Source organism: Notamacropus eugenii, chromosome 6 (assembly GCF_028372415.1).
Source record: "Notamacropus eugenii isolate mMacEug1 chromosome 6, mMacEug1.pri_v2, whole genome shotgun sequence".
Lineage (NCBI taxonomy): Eukaryota > Metazoa > Chordata > Mammalia > Diprotodontia > Macropodidae > Notamacropus > Notamacropus eugenii.
The window spans coordinates 327,869,549-327,890,014 of record NC_092877.1 but is presented as its reverse complement, the minus strand read 5'-3'; the positions used below and the strand labels follow the sequence as shown (position 1 = coordinate 327,890,014).

The following is a 20,466-nucleotide window of genomic DNA, read 5'->3' as shown; positions in this document are numbered from 1 at the left end:
ATTTTAAGACAATTGGGAAGACAGGAAGAAGCCAGTTGTGAAAAGTTTTCAATGACAAATAGTGGAGTTTATGTTTGATCCAAGTGGCAATAATGAGCCATGAGTAGCAAACAAATTCCAGGTTGGCAAGAGTGAGAAATTCATTCACCAAGGGGAATAGCGAGTTCAGTAACAGCCATACCTATCCAAAAAGGACTTCATTATTCTTGTTGTTGTCATTGAGACATTTTGGTCATATTCAACCCTTCACAACCCCATTTAGAGTTTCCTTAGCAGAGGTACTGGAGTAGTTTGCCATTGCCTTATCCAGCTCATTTTACAGATGAGGAAACTGAGCCAAGCAGGGTGAAGTGACTTGCCCAAGGTCACCCAGTTACTAAATGTCTCAGGCCAAATTTGAACTCAGGAAGATTAGTCTTCCTGACTCCACTCCTGACTCCCTGGCTCTATATCACCAAGTTGGAGGATAAATAAAAACATGCAGGATCTCAGGGAGAGGTTAATGAGTGTTATAAACAGAGGCCACTTCATTTACTCAATGTGATGTTCCATAGAGTGTATTTCCTAGCATCATATTAGCCACAAATTTGACAAGCACAGCATCTAGGCCTTCATAACAGTAACTAATAATAAAACGCATTAAATGGAGCATTTTCAAGGACAAATCCTTGCTACACTCCACTAGAAGCCTATGCTGGCCTTGGTCAGTTAATTATCATTTATTGTGCTCAGTTGTTCAACCAGTTCCAAATCCAACTAAGTACTATAAACCAGCACATAATTCTCCTGTTTGTCCTCAAATATATGTTTAGAAGCTTTGCCAAATGCCTACAAGAAATCCAAATATACTTTTCCTGTGGTATTCATTCCTTTGTTATGCATTTCTGATAACCTTATTGGTTATGAAAGACTTGGCCCAGATGATCTTGAAGATTATTTATATTCTGATTCTACAATATTCTATGAGAAGAAATTCAAAATCTCTAGAGGTAGATTTCAGGTGCAAAATAATTCCCATAAAGAATTGGAAGGGGCAAAGGACAAATTGGTCAGATAACCACCACCTTGATGAGACTCTGCCAAGTCATTTTCAAATGTGATCCTTGGTGTAGGGTCCTTTCAGAAGTCATGACTCCTATCCTACCTAAGAGAGTGGAATTCTTGGCTTTAGCAAGCTATCACTTGTCTGAGATTTGGGATATTACAGGACATGGGGAGGGTGCAGAGCATCTGGCACTGCTTAGGGACATCTGGAAGCATTTAACTTCTATCTCCATGAATCTTTAAATAAAATCTATGAAGGTAAAGTCAATTACACATTGACTCAATTTTTCTTTACATCAGAGTATCCTCTAAACCCTTCATGTTGAGATGGGGGCAGCTAGGTGATGCAGTGGATAAAGCACCAGTGCAGGAGTCAGGAGGACCTGAGTTCAAATCTCACCTCAGACACTTGACACTCACTAGCTTGACTTTGGGCAAGTCACTTAATCCCAGTTGTCTCATCGTGGGTCATCTCCAGTCACCCTGATGAGTATCTGGTCACTGGATTCAGATGACTCTGGAGGAGAAGTGAGGCTGGTGACCTGCACAGCCCTTCCTTACTCAAAAAGCAAAGTCAAGTGCAAGTCATGTCATCATTTCTCTGATGGCATGGTCTTCTTCAGCAACGAAGGATGAACACACACACACACACACACACACACACACACACACACACACACATTGAGAGAAAAGGGAGACCAAGAAGGGCTTCCCATAACTAGTAAAACCTGCTACAAGCCCTAAAGGAAGGTAAAGATGCTCAGAAGTAGAGATAAGAAAGCATGGCAGACATCCTCTCTACAAAGGCCACAAATGATGGAGGGTAGAAGTTTTAGAGAATAGCAAATTGGTCTAATATGACTGTTCATCAAAGCAAATTAAAAGAAGTGCTCTGAAAGGACTCAGGAAAAGTAGAGTAGAGCCACATCAAGAGAGGCATTAAAGGTAAGAATTTATTTTACATGACTATGTATATTTATTTCAATGGCTTTGTTTTTCTTTTGAGAGGGACAGAAAAGAAATGCTAGTTAATTTAAAAATGAAATTAACTACAAGTGTTAATTTAAAAAATAGAAGCAACAGGTAGGCGCCAAAACTTTTTGAGCAAAATGGAGACATCATTAATCCTATGCTTTAGGCAGATAATTTTGTCAGCTGTATGGAGGGTAGATTGAAATGGGGGTGGGGACTTTCCCTGTTATGAAGAAGACCTGAAAAGATTTCTTTATCTAGAACATTTCTCATGTCTCATAGCTAAATTTCATAATTAATATTATGTTCAGTATCCAGCACTTAGATAATTTCTAAAATTGTGAACCAGGATCTACCAAATGGGCCATCTTTATTCTCACCCACCAGAAGGCACACATTATGGCTTCCCAATAACTGTTACAAAAATAATTTGAAAATTTTTGTTTTTTGTTTTCTTTATTTCCATTTTAAATGCTTTATTCTCAGATACATGGACATCTGAAACAACACTTCCTAGGGCACACATTATTCTTGTGTACTTATCCATCCTTCCAAGTCACCTCTGGTCATCCTGTCAACACATACCTTGGAAAAACTCTGTGAAGTGATTGATAAGTTTTCTTTTTAGAATTTTTTTTGTCAAACAGAGAAGTCACTTGATTATCAATGGTCATTCTTCTAATTGATTCCATGTCATCTCAAGAATAACCAAAGTCACCTTGGAAATAAAAAATGTGCCAACAGCTTCTGCTTAGGAGAAGCCACTTGAAAGGCATTTTGCTTGGGAAAGAGGCTCCTGAAAATGTTTAGCTAAGACAAAACTCAGATTTATTTTGTGGAAGTTTAGCAACGTGGCATGAGGAGAGAAGGATGACCTTGAAGTCAGGAAGGTCTGAGTTCTAGTCTTCTCTGAAGAGTCAAGTCACTTAACATCTCTGTCTCCCAGATAAATTTCTAAGACTATAACTAGAAGAACATTTGTTGATTTTATTCATTGGGAGTTTCCTACATGGATGAAATCACAACTTAAGCCCCTCCTGTATTCTTTCCTCCTCCTTCCCACATATATCCAATACGAAGTTCCAAATCTTGTCTGGTTAAATCAGATGTAAGATCAATGAACTAGGGGTATCATTAGTATACAGAACTCCAAGTAAGGAAATTTCCTGTCATTGGAGACCAGCATTTTTTTTCTGCACTTTTGGGCTTTAAAACATTGTGTAGGTTATTAAGTAAAGTGACTTTCCCAAAGTCATTCAGATAGATTGTACCAGAGCCTCTGATTGAAAACAGGTATCCAAACTCCAATGTGATCTCTCTTCTAATTGGAGTGATGAGGTCAGAATCCATGCTTCAAAGCTTTGAGGAGTCACACTCTACACTACGCAGCTCTCTGTGTCTGTCTCTGCCTCTCTCTGTGTATATGTGTGTGTGTGTGTATGTGTACATATATAATATGTATATGTACACATAAATATATGCATATATACATATGAAAGAAATTGTTATTTCTCTCACATTAATAGCCAATTATTAATTGAGATTAAGACTTTTTTCCTGTTTCCTCATTCAGAAATAAACCTATGGGTTAATATAGCCAGTCATTGAAAGACACTATTGATCTTGCCTAAAAATTTCCCTTGCCTAGACTGTCTTATCTAGATGGAATTGTTAGCCCAGTCAACTAGAAAAACCTTACAAAGAGAATATAATCTAGGTGGATTCCAGCTTACTGTGTTTTACTTGGGCTTGAGTTAGCCCTAGATCCTTTGTCTAGATTGTCAGAGGTTGAGGGTAGTCTGGTATTAAGAGTGACATAATTATGTCCCTTAGCCCCCCATTAGAATAGTTCCACCTCTTATTATAATATTCATTCTCTCATTAATTATTAACCAATCCATGTCAATTACTTATGTTGGGAACACCCTTTCTTACAAGGATACTTAAGCTACAAGAGGCCTCCAGGAGGGGTTTTTAGTTTATGAGAGACAGTCAAATGACCATCTTTTTATTAATTATTCACTAACCATAATTAGTAAAATTATTAATTACCTGGAAACTGAGTCTGTTGAACTTTTCATTCATCACGTGCATATATATATACATACATACATACATACAAAGCAATTCCTCATGTGTAAAATGAGGTAGTTGCAGTATATGGCTTCCAAAGACCATTCCAGTTCTTCTCCCATCAGTTAGGAAGTAAAAAATTCTTTCTGGGCTTGGGTGCTCTACAATTTGATAAGGATGCTGTTTTTGTTTTGACACAAGTCATTGGTAATGAGTTCAAATAGAATATAGCCAACACAGATAACTCTGGTACTTATCTGGAACCCTGCTTCCTACTTGTCATTGACAATTAAGCAGTACTATTTCAAAGCCAACCATTTGATCAGGTTTGATTTCATCCAATTGTATGATCGATCACCTAACCCACATTTTTCTGTCTTTCCACAAGAATAGTATGAGATACTTTGTTAAACATTTGTGAAAATCTCGGTCAACTATACCCATAATAGACTACTAATTTGCCAATCAAGTAAACTCATTTGAGGTATATAAAGTTAGTCTGATAATCAAAGGATATGGATTTAAATCCTTCATAGGCTATTTACTTGAACACCTATATTGTGGACTACTGGGCTTGTTGTAAGAAACCACTCAGGTCTTAGAAATGGATTATTTTGTAATCTACTGCCAGGCCTAGAGGCCTGTGTGGGCTACCCGAGTCTTCTTACCTCACCTCCGAGGTCTTCGGTTGGCCAAAACCGGATGCTCATATGAGAGAAAGGACGTTCCAGAGTCGAACAAGGGTTGAGCTTTATTTCAGGGTCTAGTTACAAGTGCAGGGGGTCTTCCTTAGGAGGAAGAGGGGGAGATTTCCTAAGGAGGCTAAGATCTTAAGGGATTGGAAGTAGAAGTACAAGCGGGGAGAGAGGGGGAGGGGAGAGAGGAAAGAAGAGAAGCGGAGCCTACTGTCCTTTTGGCTCCTCACGTGCTAAGAGAGCTTTCAGGCTTCCTCAATCCTACTTAACCTTCAGCCGCATAGTTTGCATCTGAATACCGTGCTGTTAGGTAACTAGGTGTGCCCAGATCCGGGACCATCTCGAGGGCAGGGAGATCTCTCTCTCATCACGTTTCTCATGGGAAGAGGCGGAATTACTCGAGATAGCTCGGTTCACCTCGATCCCTGCCATTTCCTGGGGGGGTCTCGTGAGAGCTCTAAGATTTAGAAGCTCCCACCTTTACCCGCCCGAGACTGTCCACACGGAATTGAGCTTCCAATCCCAACATCTCCCCTTCTTTGTTATGCGCGGAGCGCACCTGGCTCTAGAGCAAACAGTGGCTGGAGGCTGAGTGGATTAGGAAGGCCTTTAGCATATGAGTACCCTACAACAAGACTTCATTCACACAGAAATCTGCAGCTAGCACAACTGACAAAGGGAGGCATCAAATAAAACAAAGATGAAACTAAATGGCTGAGTTACAACAGGGGAAGTGCAATCAACTAATCCCAAAGCATATTTTAAGAGGAGCAGCTGGTGTAGGCGCCTTACACGTCACCACCCCCCTTAATCTTGCAAATGGATCTCAACGGCCAAGCCTGAATGGCCAAGCCTGTGGTATACAGGTGAAAAGTTGGTCACCCCTTCCCCCCTCCAATGTCCTGGGTTTGTGATATCAAAGTCCTCCTTCAGCCGGTGGAAAGAGATGCCTAGATGGGAAGCTGTCAGCAGCAGTGTCTGCGGTTGTGATGAGTGCTGCCTCCTCTCTGGGCAGCAATCTACCTCCCACCTCCATTCCCACTTGTGATTTATGTACATAATCTCTATCTTCACAACAGCTAGGTGGAATTCTGATCAGGAGAATTCCCAATTTTCAAATCTGTTCCTCATAACAAAACTAATTAATTGAACTGCTACTTGATTACTCGTACTTTGTCTCTGGCCTTCTCTGTTTCATCATTCCCAGGTTAGAAACTAGCTCAGTAAAATTCTGTTAACATCTCACCCACTTGTTAGCTGTGTAACTCTGAGCAAGTCCTTTAATTTCTGTCTGCTTCAGTTTCTCATCTATAAAATGGGGATAATAATAGCACCTCCCTCCCAGGGTTGATGTGAAGATAGAACAAGTTATTTGTAAAGTGCTTTGGAAGCCTGAAGATGTTATAGAAATGCTTGTTATCATTATTAGTATCATCTTCATTAATTACATTAATTACCACTGCTTTAAACACCATTCTAAGTAAAAAGAAAGGTAGAAACATAGTTCTTGTTCTCAAGGAGCCCACATTCCAATAGGCGAGAAAACATATAAATAACTGGTTATACATAAAACATATGAAGAATAGAAGGAGGGCAATCTCAGAGGGAGAGGTGGACCTCCAAGAGAAAGAGGGACTTGAGCTGAATCTTGAACAAAGTCTCAGAAACTAGGAAGCAGAGATGGGGATGGTAGAGCATTCCAAGTATGTAGACAACCAGTGGAAAGGCAATAAATGAGGAGATGTAGTGTTGTGTGTGAAAAATATCAAATGGGCTGTAGAGTTGGATCATAGAATTCATGAAAGGGAATGAAATGTAAAAAGGGTAGAGGGTAGGAAGGAGTGATGCTGTGAAGAATTTTCAAAGCCAAACGGAGGATTTTTATTTGATTCTGAATATAACAGGGAACCGTAGTTTATTGTATGGGACAGGAAGGAGAATGGTGATATGGTCAGACCTACACTTGATAAAAATCATTTTGGCAGCTCAGTAGAGAATTAATTGGAGTGAGAGGAAGCTAGAATTATGGAGCCCCATAGAAGGTCATTGCTACATAATGAAGGCTTGAACTAGTATGGAGTGAGTGGAGAAAAGGGGGACAATATAAGAATTATTGTAAAAAAGTGGGGAAGCAGTATTTAGTAACTGATATTGGACAAGTTCAGTGAGGGAGACTGAGAACCTGAGGATCACACTTGTGAACCTGGGTGATTCAGTACTGTCCTCAAAGGTAACAGAAGAGTTCAGAATATCAGCTGCTTTTTTTGTGACACTTTAGTATTTATCATCAGTGCTTCCATATCAATGTAACTAGGTTACATATTCTTCTTTATTATTTTTTTATTTTATTTACTTTTTTTTATTTTTAGTTTTCAACACTCATTTCCACAAATTTTGAGTTCCAAATTTTCTCCCCATCTCTCCCCTCCCCCACCCCAAAGGCCTTGCATTTTGATTGCCCCTTCCTTCAATATGCCATCCCTACTAACACCCCTCCCATCCCTTATCCCCATCTTCTCTCTTGTCCTGCAGGGCAAGATAAATTTCTGTACCCCATTACCTGTATCTCTTATTTCCCAGTTGTACACCAAAACAATTATCAATATTTATTCCTAAAACTTTGAGTTACAACTTCTCTTCCTCCCTCCTTCCCCACCCATCCACATTGAGAAGGCAAGCAATTCAATGTAGGTTATATATGTGTAGTTTTGCAAATGACTTCCATAATAGTCATGTTGTATAAGACTAATTACATTTCCTTCCATCCTATTCTGCCCCTCCATTTCTTCTATTCTCTCGTTTGACCTTGTCCCTCCCCAAGAGTGTTTACTTCTAATTGCTCCCTTCTCCCATTTGCCTTCCCTTCCATCATGCCCCCACCCTGCTTATCCCCTTCTCCCCTGTTTTTCTGTAGTGTAAGATAGATTTTCATATCAAATTGAGTGTGCATGCTATTCCTTCCTTGAGCCAAATGTGAGAAGAGTAAGCTTCACTTTTTCCCTCTCACCTCCCTCCTTTTCCCCTCCATTGGAAAAGGTTTTCCTTGCCTCTTCTATGAGAGATCATTTGCCACATTCCATTTCTCCCTTTCTCCTACCAATATATTTCTCTCTCACCTCTGTCTCTCTCTGTCTGTCTGTCTCTCTCTATGTGTGTGTGTGTGTGTGTGTGTGTGTATGTGTGTAATCCTTCCAACTACCAGATACTGAAAAAAGTTTCAAGAGTTACAAATATTATCTTCCTATATAGAAGTGTAAACAGTTCAACTTTAGTAAGTCCCTTATGATTCTCTTTCCTGTTTACCTTTTCATGCTTCTCTTTATTCTTGTGTTTGAAAGTCAAATTTTCTTTTCAGCTCTGGTCTTTTCATCAAGAATGCTTGAAATTCCTCCATTTCATTGAAAGACCATTTTCCCCCTGAAGTATTATACTCACTTTTGCTGAGTAGGTGATTCTTGGTTTTAATCCTAGTTCCTTTGACTTCTGAAATAATCATATTCCATGCCTTTCAATCCCTTAATGTAGAAGCTGCTAGAACTTGTGTTATCCTGATTATATTTCCACAATACTCAAATTGTTTCTTTCTAGCTGCTTGCAATATTTTACCTGAGAACTCTGGAATTTGGCTACAATGTTACTAGGAGTTTCTCTTTTTGGATCTGTTTCAGGAGCTGATCAGTGGGTTCTTTCAACATTTATTTTGCCCTCTGGTTCTAGAATATCAGGGCAGTTTTCTTTGATAATTTCATGAAAGATGATGTCTAGGCTCTTTTTCTGATCATGGCTTTCAGGTTGTCCCCCAATTTTTAAATTGTCACTCCTGGATCTATTTTCCAGGTCAGTTGTTTTTTCAGTGAGATATTTCACATTATCTTCCATTTTTTCATTCCTTTGGTTTTGTCTTGTAATTTCTTGGTTTCTCATAAAGTCATTAGCTTCCATCTGTTCCATTCTAATTTTTAAAGAACTATTTTCTTCAGTGAGATTTTCAACCTCCTTTTCCATTTGGTTAATTCTGCTTTTTAAAGCATTCTTCCCCTCGTTGGCTTTTTGAACCTCTTTTGCCAATTCAGTTAGGCTATCTTTAAAGGAGTTATTTTCTTCAGTATTTCTTTGGGTCTCCTTTAGCAAGCTGTTGGCTTGCTTTTCATGATTTTCTTGCATTGCTCTCATTTCTCTTCCCAATTTTTCCTCCAAATCTGTTATTTGATTTTCAAAGTCCTTTTTGAGCTCTTCCATGGCCTGGGACCATTGCACATTTATTTTGGAGGTTTTGGATGCAGAAGCCTTGACTTTTATATCTTCTTCTGATGGTAAACATTGTTCTTCCTTATCTGAAAGGACGGGAGAAAATACCTGTTTACCAAGAAAGTAACCTTCTATAGTCTTGGTGTTTTTTCCTTCTTTGGGCATTTTCCCAACCGATTCCTTGACTTTTGCGTCCTTTTTCAAGAGTAGAGTGTACTCTGGGGACCTGTAAGTTCTCAGTTCCTCCAATGTGGCACAATCAAGAGAAAGGAGTTTACTCCCAGGGCTGGCTCATGGCTGAGATTCAGATCAGTTTCTCAATTCCTGCAGGGACTTTATGCTGAGCCCTTCAACAATGGAACAATGGATGGCACTGGTGCTGCTGCTGCTGCCACAACCTGGGGTTGAGGCTGGGGAGGACCCTGCTCCCTTGTCATGGAGGTGAAAAAGCCCTCTCACTGACCTTTGAAACTGCACTTGGCGCCTATGGTTTGAGGGATCTGTGAAACTCTGCTGCTGGGGATTCTGCCCCTGAGGCCTGCTCCTCCAGGCACCACATGGCCCAGGCTGGACTGTGCTCTGCTCTACATGAGTCTGGCATGACAGACTCCTCTTGCCAGCCCTCCAGGTTACTCTGGGCTGGAAATCTTCTCCACTCCATCACTCTGCAGCTTCTGCTGCTCCAGAATCCATTGAGAGTCTTTCTTCACAGGTATTTTATGAACTGTGGGGGAAAAGCTAGAGTATGTGCATTTTTCCACTCCATTATCTTGCTCCTGCCCCCTATCAGTGGCTTTTTGGCAAAAAGATACCTATATTGAAATGTTGAGATGGGTAACATATAGAATATATGGGTTTTGCTCCTTTAAACCCAGCTGAAAGAAGCCAGATATTTCAAGAGATTCTTCCTAGTAGACTTCAACAAAGTATTCAGTTTCATTTTAGATGTGCTAGAATGGAGGGTTCTCCAGTGCTAAAAACAAAGAAAAAAATAAACAATTCCACTGAGCAGGATGAAATGCTGAAGTATGTTATTAACTTGGCAGTGAGTAAAAACTGAAAGTACTAAGCATCAATGATTGTTGTCCACAAAATAAAATTAAGTTGCTAGCAAAGAGTAAGCATTTTACTTTATAACCAGGAAAAACTAGTGGACCATAAAGGAGAAATAAAGCAAATTCCAAACAGAGAAATCTTAAGGTGAAATGGGCTGCTCAGGGAGATAGTTCTTTCTTCAATGAGGATCAAGCAAAAACTGGAGGACCACTTGTTGGACATGTTGCAGAGTGTTTTTCTCTGGATATATCTGGGTTAGTTGAATTAAATGGTTTTTAAACCCCCTTTCAATGCTGAGCTTTGGAGTCTTGATTTCAAGAATCCAGTAAGTTATCTTTCAAATCACTTCCCTACATCAAAACATTTTTTCTAAAAAGACAACATTGTCTCCCTTTATGGAGAAGGAAAGGGCAAACCAGAATCTTTGCCAAGGAAACCCCAAATGGGACCACAAAGGGGCAGACATGACTGAAATGACTGAGCAACAACAACAAATCTCATTGTGAGATCATCAGTGAAATACTGAGAAGAACATAAAAGGTTCAAAGAATCATGAATCAAAAATTTATTAACCACAGGCATGCAAGCATGCGCCTCCCTATCACTACAGTCCCATGAGTAGATGAAAAGTGGATTAGGAGTACAGCAGAATGCATAACATGATTAAATGCTCAGATCTCTGGGTCTCTGCCCTTATATAGATTTACAAGAACTATTTGGGAAAGAGACAGTCAATCAATGGGTGGTCCGCCTTATTCACCACAAGTACATTGTAATTAGGAAAGTGTGCTAACCTTGCATTACCTGGCTCAGACAGTTTCTTAAATTAATTATGATCAATAGTGTTTTGTATCCCTAGCCTAAATGTAACAATAAAGCAATTATTGGGTACATAGCAACTTCCTGTTATGTAGGTGGGTTCATCAGTGGTCAAATATGGAGTGACTTCTGTCAGGTAGGGCCCAGCTAGTCCAGCAATAAGTCAGTCCTCACATTTCCCTAAAACATAATGACATTCCACAACAAGTGCTTGGGAAATCTTACAAGCAAGGGTATATTGTGTGTAGAGAATGCTTTTCAAAACAATTTATATTGATTAAAGACTCAGCAGAATTCACTGGGTTTATATGTGAAATTTATGCCTATTAATACATTGTTTTTCAATATGGTACATATGATGATATAATACAATTCCACATAATATGATAAGATACAATGAAATATAATTCAAAGTAAAATTATATGATAAAATATGATATAATACAATATAAAATGTAACACGATATGTTAATATATATATATATATAGTTATATACAAACTGCATATGAAGTAAATGGAAGGGAACTTTTGGGAGTTAGAGTGGCTAGGTGGGGCAGTAAATAGAGTAAGAAGTCATGAAGAGTTAACTTCCCAAGTTCAAATCTGGCCTCAGACAGTTACTAACTGTGTGACCTTGAGCATGTCACTTAACAGTGTTTGTCTCAGTTTCTCATCTGTAAAATGATCTAGAGAAGGAAATGGCAAACAATTCTAGTATCTTTGCCAATTTGTGACCCAAATGGGATTGAACATGACTAAAAAAAATGTTGTTACAACAAACCTTTGAGGGGAAGGCATCTGTTGCTTGGGGCTGGGAAAGGACTCCTGCAGAAGGTGAAATTTAAGTTGAGACTTGAAGCAAGTCAAGAATTCTAAGAAGCACAGATGAGGAAGGAAACCATTGCAGGCCAAGGGGAAGGTGACAGCTGAGGCAGAGAGAGAGAGGAGGTATGAGGAACACCAAATTAGTCTGTGAGGCTGGATTGTAGAATACAGAGAACTATGTGTTAGAAGACTGGATGGGACCTGGTTATGAAGAGCTGTAACTGCCAAACAGAGGAGTTTATATCTGATGCTAGAAGTAATAAGAAGCTCTTGGAGTTTAGTAAATCACGCCCTAAAAGCTGGAAGTGGAAAAATCAGGTTCTTCACTGCACTTTCAGATGGATACTTTCTCCATGTCCATAACAGGAGCCCTAGACATAACGTATTTTCTTTAAGAATCCTAGAGAAACTTCTTTAAAATAAAATGTACTGGTAAACAATGATTCCTGCTCTATTTTAGTAGTATATCCTGAAGGATGTTGAATGTTTGTAAATTACTGTGATGGTAATCCAATTCTGTTCAAGATTCTTTTATTAAACTCCTGTTATGTGCAAGTCACTGTGGCAGGTTCTCAGGTAAAAAAGTTTTCAAAAAATGGAAAATCCTCCCTCTAAAAGAGCTCACATTTAAATAAACATATTAAGAGGATTCAAAAATATATGTGAAAGTTTATATTGCATAAATATTTTCACAAATATAAACTAGGCTTCTCTCATTGAAACTTATTTGGCTTTACTGTGTTCTATCTCTTAATTTTTTTCTCTTAATTTGATCTTAGAAAAAAATAAACTAGAATTCAAATAAAGACCCAGTTGATGTAAATAAAAGCCTTTGTAACCTCTCTGAGGAACCATCTTGTCAAACAAAAAATATGCCAAATAAAGCCTTTCAGGTATAGAGACAGAAGGTCGCAATTCAACTGACTAGATTGACTGATGCTTAAGAAGTGAACCAAAAAATGAATATATCCAACTCAAGGATTCTTCTAGATCTTATTCATTAAGGTTCTAATTTTGTATTCTCTAAATAAGGACCCCAGAGAGAACTGAATGTGCAAAAGGACACAGACTAGATATTAAATTATTGTTTTTCACCTTTGTCTTTTAAGTGTAGCCCAGATAAAATACTAGCACAAATTCGGTTGCTAACAAAATCGGCATGTCATTTACTAAGTGCTTATAATGTGCCAAGCTCTTTCTTTCTTTCTTTTTTCTTTCTCTCCCTTCTTTCTCCCTTTCCTCCCTCTTTCCTTCCTTCTTTTCTCTTTCTTTCTCTCTCTTCCTCCCTTCTTTTCTTTCTTACTTTTTTCTTTCCTTCTTCCTTTTTTTCCCTTCTTTCTTTCCTTCCTACAAGCCAATTTCTTCAAGTAGTCTCTTTTAAGGGAAATCAACAATTTCAGATGTTGTGTTCTGATTTAGGCTTGTGGTCTTTGGAAATATGACAGAAACAGTTGATATTTAGGAAAAACTGCAGGTTTTTTCAGAGTACAGAAAACATTTACGTTTGTACACAAAAGACCCTATAGAGGCCAGATTTACCCTTCCTAAAATTCAAGGAAATGCCTAGGAAAGCTTTTGTGTTCCTACTTCTTTGATATCCTCGCAATGAGGGTGTGCATTCCAACTGTGTACAAACAGTTGTAAAATATCATCTCACAGGAGTCAGAGAACTCCAGGCTCATAACAGCAATATGCAATGTTCTTTTACTAACCTTTGCAAAAAGACTATCCTGGAACCAACAGAAGAAAGAAACCATGTGAATTGTGGTCTATGCCAAAGCCATAGTCCCAGATTTGATTTATAGTTATTGCACCACCTGTAATGGTGAATTCAAGAAAGGGTGCAGAAAAGTGGCCCATATAGGCTCTCGTGTAATAGCTAAACAACAGAATGTACTGAGGGAAAAAAATAACAAAAACACATAAACTGAAATGACTTTTAAATCTCTTCTTGACATTAGAAATATGTGACAAAACCACTTTAGGGATATAAACTCTCTCAGATGAGAAAACAAAAACTTCAAATTCCAGTTCTTGCCAGAAGCATTTCTAGATTAGGTCATTTGGGTGAAAGCTTTTGCTTGCCTCAAATTTCTGTGTCTAACAATTGACTTTTCCCTTTTGTTCACATTAAACTCAGCTCAGCAAACGCAAACTGTAACATAAAATGCAGGAAAACAGTAAGAAAGCAATCTCCACAGAATTAACCTAACAATAAAAGAACATGAGAGGAGACCTGAGATTGATTCTGAATATTTATTATCAGTGTGGTCAGGAAAAACCCATTGGATAAGAGAGGATGTATATTAATGAATGGAGCATGTCTTTACCCCTTGCACTTGACAGAATGACTGGTGACTACACCACTGTGAGGGAATTGAGATGGTTTTTGAAAATGGGATTGAAAAAAAAAAAAGAGAATGGGATTGGATATCCAGGTCACAGAATAAAATATGAAAATGACAGATTAGGATGGGGTGAAATTAACAAAGTTTGCTAGGCATTCATTTTATTACTGCTTTGAAACTGTAACAAAAAACCCTCAAAATTAAGAGGAAGAGAAAACAACTGCCTATATAACCAGCAAGTTATGTGCTATATTATGGATCAACAATATAAGGAGAAAAATAATAGTTGAGCTATTCAGAAAAGCACAGCACATCAGCCAGCAGGCAAACTTGTGGCAGCAAATGCTGATGCACAAATGTACCAAGTATGACCTACAAGCAAGATGGATCAATGACCCTAATGACCTTGTGGAAATGTAAAAGTGGATTTGATTGGAAAATCAATCAAATCACCCCTCTTCATTTAAAATAAGTCAACATCAAGGAGGTTAAAACAAGTCACAAATATCCAACTGATCAGAACTTTAAATGTGAAAAATTAAATATGAAAATTTGAAAATGTGAAAAAAAAACCTTAGATGAACTGAGATGATGTTGAAAACAAGAGAGTGCTGTTTAGCTAAGGGTCATCTATAAATAAAAGACCAGCTTGGAAACTGAGTTATTCAAGAACCCAGTGGAGGAAAGATTGCATCTTAGCACAAGAGAAAGTTCCAGAAAGATTCCTGAGGAGGCTTATCTTAGGGGAAAAAGGTAGAGAGTGGCTTGGTTTCAGTCTTCACCTATATCTCCTTCTTCTCACTCCATTTCCTTTTCCAGAAAAGGAAACCCTTGAAGGCACTGAAAGATTTGAGTTCTTATATCTCCATTGACATTCTCATCCCCAGGACAGCAGCAGATGGCAGCAATTTCTACATTAAGAGCTGAGAAAAAAACTCAGTGTGATGTGGTACATTCATGTATCTTCAAGGATCTCAGCAAAGAATAAATATGACACCAAAGGAAAACTTCTTTGGCATCCTATGAGGGAGAGGAAAGGACTTCTCAAAGTTATGAGTTACCCTCTTGCCACATGTCCTCTAGTGAGCCTACATTTCCTTGGGCAACATATATACTTATGGAGGGAATGTTTTATACCAATCATATATATTATGCCACCTTAATGAAATACAAAGTGGTCACCTTCCCCCAACGTTACCATTATTTCAACACTAATAATCTATTCCTCCCTCTTTGTGAGACTAAGACTTGAAAAGAACTTCTATTCGTTGTTTCCTTTATTTTTTGAAGGATAAAGTTATCATGGAAAGCAATTATCATTTAAGTCTTTCTAAAAACTGATTAAGATTGACTAGTCAGTATCAACGGACAATGAAGGCATAAAGCTACTGGTGGGAGCTTGTGAGGGAAATCTTATTTTAAAGGTGCTCTTGAACTGATCAGAGTTAACCACTAAGACCTTGAGGAAATGTAGCTCTCATTTCCCTGGGGACCCAATTCATCAGCAAGAGTGGGAGTGGGGATCATTGTTCTTTCAGAACTAAGTCACTAAGACTAGATGGAATAAAAACTGTGATCAGAATATGACTCTATATGCATGTCACCTATTGAAAAGAATAAATATAAATTAAAGGTATGAAGTTGGTGGATATTCATGTGAGGAAATACAGAAAAAAAAGAGTTACAAAGCATGGATGAAAATCAGATGAGAGAGAAATAGAAGTTATTTTATTAACTGGGTATACTGTGGTTGCTATTATTTGTTCTTCCTTCTCAAAGAGGACCACAACATCAGGGAGGTGATGTCATGATTTGTCAGTGAATTGGATTTAAGTGAGGAGGGCTGTACAAGATCAGAAGCTTCACTTTCTCCTCCAGAGGCATCTCAGTACAATGGCAAGATATAGATCAAGGTAACTGGAGATAGCCTGGGATGCAGTGGGAGACCACAAGGCCTTTTAAAGTTAAGGTCTTTCCCAGTTCTCAGTTTGATGAAGGCAGTGACCATTCAGTGATTAAGGCTAAATAAGAAATGAGGCAAAGAGCAGCCCCTTTTACCTAGTCAAAAAAAAAAATCAGTCTGGGAGGGGGAGACCCTCAGGATTTCTCATCAAAATAGAAACAATTGCTATTTACATTCACTAGATCAATCAGGGCTCAAAAAATGACGAAGTGAGACTTGGACTGGGACCTATTGTTAGCCAATCAATGGGAACCAGAGTGATATAGGTTTTAGTCATGGTCCTTAAGAAAGAAATGTAACCCATAAACCCCAAGGTATCTTGTGAGGTTTCAGTAAATTTACATTACTTTGGGCAAAGTATCCATGGTAAGGGTAGGACACCTTATGTGGACCGAGGAAGAGGGCAAGGGTGAGGCGATGTGGAGGGAATCATGTGCTCCAGAAGGCTTCTCCTGGTTCCCTCCCATTTTTAGCAGTCTCTGCTCTTTGAAATTGCTTTGTGATCATTTATATGTAATTTACTTATTTTTACATGCTCAAATGAGAGCATATATACAAGGCACTTTGCACACACACACATACACACATATAAATTTTAGCTATTCTGATTATTATCATAATAATGGGTTGAATGCGCCTAGTAGAATATAAACTCCTTTAAGTCAGAAACTATTTGATTTTTGTCTCTATCTCCAGCGCTTTGCACAGAATCTTCCCCATAGAAGTCATTTGAAGTAATTTGATTTGAACAAAATCGAACTGAATTGAAAAGGTGGTTAAGAAACATGTGAAAAAGGAAACTGATCACAAAGAGCCAGCATGTCTTCATCAAGAATAATTAAGCCAGACTAAGTGTATTTCCTTTTCTGGGCTACTAAACTAGTAAACTGAGGAATACTGTAAGGACAGTTCACCTATATTATATTTAAAACTTGAAGCAACCCATTATCCATTCAGGTGAATGCATTTCCACATCACTTTGCACAAAAATTCATCTCCTTACTGCCACTTGGGCACACACTATCACCTGATAATCATTTAATATAACTTCTTTCCTTAATCCTTATTACTTAATCCCACCCAGATCATCTAGTTTTCTTAAAATTCTTTTCACTGTCACAATTGCTGTTTACAGTATTTCTACCACCACAGACTACTTACAACTCCTTAATCCCACCCAGATCATTTCACTGTTCCTTTTATATATAAGCATCAGCATCATCCTCATTAGTTTGAAAGTTTCTGCTTCTTTTGACATTATAATAAAGTTCGTGAATTCATTCCAGGCTAACATTGCGTGGTACCCTGACATTTCGAGGTTCTCAGCAACTCTAAACCTCCTCTGTACTGCCTTCAGTAATGGGAAAAGGACCCAAAGCTGGAGTTCCAATACACACACACACACACACACACACACACACACACACACACACACACCAAAAACCAAAAAAATAAAAAAAAAAAAAACCATGCGATCAGCATCTGGACTTGTAAGAGAGATAACCCACCAGAAGATCAAATGGTCAGCTCAGATGGGTGGGGAGTGTGAGGTCTGCCGCAGAACTGAAGATTGTGGTCACTGCGACTTCTGCCATGACATGAAGAAATTTGGGGACCCCAACAAAATCCGACAAAAGTGCTGAGTGCGTCAGTGCCAGTTCCGAGACTTCTTCCCATCTGAGTCTGACATCATCCGTGCAGAAAAGTCTTCTCGCACAGGAAGACCATTCCGAGATGTTACAGGAACCGCCAGAGGCTGTGGCCACACCTGAGGGGCTCTCTGATCAGCACCTGCCTCTAGGACCCTGAGTTCCATCAGGACTTCTGTTCTACCGCCTTTGATGACCATACCTGACCCTGGTATGGTTCAGTGTCCCTGACGATGCTCCTTTCCTGGACCCAGTACTTGGGAAACGTGTCGTCAAAGTGAAACATTTCAAGAGGCAGAAGTCAGAGAAGAAGGAGAAGTATTAGTGTCACCAGCAGAAGCAGAGGCACAAGGATAAGTGGAAACACATAAAGCACAGACGCCAAGGACTCAGCCTCCTTGCGCCCCGCCCCATAATCTTCTCCCTTCCCCCTTCCCCCCCCCCCACCCCCCCAAGTACTTGGGCCTCGACTGTGTTCAGCCTGCCCAGCCAGGCTCCAAGTACTGCTCTGATGACTGTGGCATGAAGCTGGCTGCCAATTGCACCCATGAGATCCTACCCAGAGAATCCAGCAGTGGCAGCAAAACCTATGTATCGTGGAAGAACATGGGAAGAAACTTCTGGAAAAGATCTGCAAGGAGCATCGGAGGACTCAGATGCGCCTGCAGGACGTGGAACGTTGCTTTCAGGAGCTAGAGGATGTCATCCTCAGGGCCAAGCAACAGGTCTTGGGAGAGGACCAGGAAAGTAATGAGAAAGATAGCAAGCTCACGGACCGGTAGATCTTCTGTGTCTCCTGAGGCTGCCCTATCAACTCCAAGGTGGAACTGAGGCACGAGGAGCGTTACTATTTCAGATATGAGAGTCAGATATCCTTCGGGTCAATGCACCCCACAAGAACTGAGGGAACCACTTGACTCTTCTGTAGTGTTTTCAACCCACAGAGAAAAACATATTGCAAGCACCTGCAGGTGCTATGCACTGTCCACTCCAGAGACCTAAAGGTTCCAGCAGATGAAGTGTGTGGCTGCCCTCTCGTACAGGATGTGTTTGAGCTGAAGGGAGACTTCTCTCCCCCTGCCCAAACTACAGAGCAATCAGCCACACTTCGGGGAGAAGCTTCGGAGGGTTGAGGTGGATCTGGAATGTGCGCAACTGTGGCACAAACTGGATGATCTCAGTAGGAGGGAAACTTTAGAAGGGCCATGAGCAACCGCGCCGAGCTGGTGGCCCTAATGCTGCACCAGACCATCTCGCATGACCCCTTTACCACAGACCTGTGTACCAAAACCGACGACTGAGTCACCCACCCTGCAGGAATGGCCCCTATGGCTCCGCCCTCCACCCCCTTTGGGGTGAGAAGGGACTAGGCTCAGCTCTGCCTCTCTCACCTCTCCAAGTGGGGCTGGATCCCTTCCTTGATCTGTTGCTCTCTGCAGCTAATTTTCCCCTTTGGTGCACTTGCCACTCTGCTCCATATCTCCCACTACGCCATTGTTTGCTTTCTTCGTGTGTCTGCACCTGTCCCACCCTCGTTCCCAACCCTTTGGGTGAGGTGGAGGCTTGTACACTTTAACCACCCTTTCCCAACCTTGGTAGCACTAGGTGTCCCTCTAGCCCACACTACTCCAGTGACTGAAGCAGGGAGATGGGGGTGGAAAAGGGGAGTCAGGGAAGAACTGGGAGGGACCTGGGGCTGAAGCTCCAACCCTGAGGTTTGTTCACAATAAACTTTGGAAGAAATGGAGCAAATGTTCTTTAAGAGATTGAAGTTTTTAAAATCAGGACTTTGGAAGAACTGGAGAGCTCTGAATCTCCCCGAAGGTATTGGTTGTTAATAATCATTTCTCTCAGTGGTTCAGTAGATAGAATGCTGGGCTTGGAGTCAGGAAGAGGAATGTTCCTGAGTTCAAATCCAGCCTCAGACATTTACTAGTTGTGTGACTGGGCAGGTCACTTAACCCTGTTTGCTTCAGTTTCCTTATCTCTAACATGAACTGGAGAAGGAAATGGCAAATCAATCCATTATCTCTGTCAGGAAAACCCCAAATAGGGACACAAAGAGTGAGACATGACTGAAACCACTGAATAAAAAAGGCTTTTATGACTGTAATGTTCGTTCATCATGTGATTATTTAAATAAAACAAACCGTGCTAACAATAATCCCCCTTGTTTACATGCATATGATGTTGGTTAAAATACATTACATTAGCAGAACCAAGAGAACATTGTGACCAATAATTACAATAAAGTAAACTCTAACAATACGGAAAAGCTATGAAATGCAGGTCACCTGCGATGGTCAGTTTTGAACACAGAGAACAGTGGATTAATTACTTCTCTTAGTAGAGAAGGCAGGGGTAATGAAGGTGGAAGACTGCATATGCTGTCAGTACCCAAAGTTTTATGGAGTAATTTTGTTTAAATGTTTATTCTTTGTTATAAGGGAAGTTCTAAAAGATGGCTATAAACAGAATGGTATACAACTACATCCCGATTAGAGGAGACAGTGGATCTCATGAAATATATATATAGGTATAGATATAATAAATAGATAGATAGATATATTCAAATTCATTGTATTTGAAATTATAATTATGTAAAATGTGATCATTGATTCCAGCCCAATGCAAGTACAAAGTGTGAATTCAAATAGTGGGATCACCTTAAGAGATTCATTATTCATGTTAATGGAAACCTAGCTGTAAAAAATCATTATGGAACCCTGTTAAAGCTGCCCCAGCCTTATTATTTTTGCTTCCTTATGGACCC

At 39.7% G+C, this 20,466-nt stretch overlaps 1 pseudogene; it reads left to right on the top strand.

Annotated features, from left to right (window-relative positions):
- Positions 1–17,513: 17,513 nt before the first annotated feature.
- On the top strand, positions 17,514–18,994 carry LOC140512395 (CXXC-type zinc finger protein 1 pseudogene; annotated as a pseudogene).
- Positions 18,995–20,466: the final 1,472 nt, after the last annotated feature.